Raw genomic sequence first — 2648 nt, 5'->3', positions numbered from 1 at the left:
CCCAGCATGGGTGACAGAGCGAGACTCCATCTCAAAAAAACAAAGCAAAACAAAAAGAAAAGAAAAAGGCTGAGGTGGAGGATCACTTGAGGCCAGGAGTTTGAGACCAGCCTGGGCAACATAGCGAGCCTCTGTCTCTACAAAAAATATTCAAAATATTATCCAGGCATGGTGGCTCATACCTATTGTACCAACTACTCAGGAGGCTGAGGCAGGAGGACTGCCTGAGCCCAGAAGTTCAAAGAGGTTATAGTGAGCTATGATCGCACCACTGCACTCCAGCCTTGGTGACACAGCGAGACTCTGTCTCAAAAGAAAAAGAAAGAAAAGAAAGAAAAGAAGGAAAGAAGGAAAGAGAAAGAAAGAAAGAGAACAAACAGTATAAAAGTAAATATCTATTATAATGTCGTTTATTTTATAAAAGCATAGCAAAAACTGGAAAAAAAATATCAGAGGATGGTGATATAGGTGATTTTTGTTTTCTTCATTTTATTTTCCTCAAATTTCGATAATGTAATGATATCTTATATAATGAGAAGAAAGGGTGCTTTTTTTCAACCCTACCCCACTTCCACCTGTTAGATCAATTCCGAGGTGTTAAAGCAAGATCACTGACAAAGCAACATAGTTAAAAGACAAGTTCAGTTTGGCCGGGCGCAGTGGCTCACGCCTGTAATCCCAGAACTTTGGGAGGCTGAGGCTGGTGGGTCACAAGGTCAGGAGTTTGAGACCAGCCTGACCAACATGATGAAACCCCGTCTCTACTAAAATAAAAAAAAATTAGCCAGGCGCGGTGGCATGCACCTGTAGTCCCAGCTACTCAGGAGGCTGAGTCAGGAGAATTGCTTGATCCCAGGAGGCAGAGGTTGCAGTGAGCCAAGACCGCACCACTGTACTGTAGTGTGGGCGACAGAGTAAGACTCTGTCTCCAAAAAAAAAAAAAATAGACAAGTACAGTTCAACTGGACTCCTGGGTAGATTACTAGAAAGAGTGCAGCATCAACCTGAGCTACCCATAGAAGCTCAGCAATTAGTTAGCAGCTAATTAATACTGAATTTAAGCCAGAGTAGGAGAGAAGAAGAGCTGACCTTTGGGCTTTACCCATTAGAGATTAGGATTGAAAGCTACAGGATAAGGAGCCAGCCAGTGAGGCTGAACTGATGGCCTCCTACCTTTTACCACTGCCTCCATCTTTGAATTAGAATAGCTCTGTCACCAGGACATCATTCTCTCCACCTTGTGGGCTAGGACCAAGGCTTAACTTCTCACGTTCAATTCTTGGACCCTTTGAATAATTACTAGGAAGATAATAAGCATGGCCGGGGAAATATGCTCATCTTTATCTATGATTAATAAGGCCCTTAATAATTTGTAATATGTCAAAAAACATTAGAGGGAGAAGAACTAAAACACTAGTTGTCAGTGCTGGGACAACTGAATGTCCACATGCACGAGAAGGCAATTGGACCCCTGCCTAACATCATATTCAAAATTTAACTCAAAAAATATCAACGTCCCGAATATAAGAGCTAAAACAATAAACACTTAAAAGAAAAATAGGCATACAGTCTTCATCACTTACATCATCAAGTTCATAAGTGGTTTCTTAGTTAGGGCCCCAAAACCACAAGCAGCAAGATAAAATAGGTAAACTGGACTTCATCACACTGAAATATTTGTGCATCAAAGGACACCATCAAGAAAGTGAAAAGTCGACCTATAAAATAGGAGAAAATATTTGCAAATTATGTATCTGATAAGGCATTTGTATCCAGAATATATAAAGAATTCTTACAACTCAGCAATAAAAAGACAAATAATCCAATTTAAAAATAGGCAAAGGACTTGAATAGACATTTCTTCAGACAAGATATATAAATAGCCTTTAAGCACGGAGAATGGCGTAAACCCGGGAGGCAGAGCTTGCAGTGAGCCGAGATCCGGCCACTGCACTCCAGCCTGGGCGACAGAGCCAGATTCCGTTTCAAAAAATAAATAAATAAATAAACAAATAGCCTTTAAGCACATGGGAAGATGTGTTCTAATGATGTTCAACATCATTAGTCATTAGAGAAATGCACTTTGAAACCACAAAATAGACACTTCACACCCACTAGCATCGTTGTAATTTAAAAAAAAAAAAAAAAGGAAATAACTATTGGCAAGGATGTGGAGAAATTTAAACTCATAACCATGGGAATGTAAAATGATGCAGACACTTTGGAAAACAGTTTTGCAGTTCCTCAAAAAGTTAAATACAGAGTTGTCATATGGCACAGTAATTTCACTCCTACATATATACTTAAGAAAACCTATTCACATAAAACTTGTTTATGAATATTCATAGCAGTATTATTCACAATAATGAAAAAGTAGAAATTTCTGTCAAGTTTCTACCAACTGATGAATGTCTAAACAAAATGTAGAATTTTCATACCTTGGAATGTTAATCATAAAAAGGAATGAAGTACTGGTATATACTGTGACACAGATGGACTTTGAAAATTGTGTACTGCCTGGCTCATGCCTGTAATCCCAACACTTTCAGAGACCGAGGTGGGGGGATCACTTGAGAGTTTGAGATCAGCTTGGGCAACATAGTGAAACCTCATCTCTACAAATAATAATTTTTTTAAAATTAGCCAAG

This window comes from Colobus angolensis, unplaced genomic scaffold, assembly GCF_000951035.1.
Source record: "Colobus angolensis palliatus isolate OR3802 unplaced genomic scaffold, Cang.pa_1.0 Scaffold172, whole genome shotgun sequence".
In the NCBI taxonomy this organism is placed as follows: domain Eukaryota; kingdom Metazoa; phylum Chordata; class Mammalia; order Primates; family Cercopithecidae; genus Colobus; species Colobus angolensis.
The sequence above is the reverse complement of the archived record's forward strand: the minus strand, read 5'-3'. Positions refer to the sequence as shown.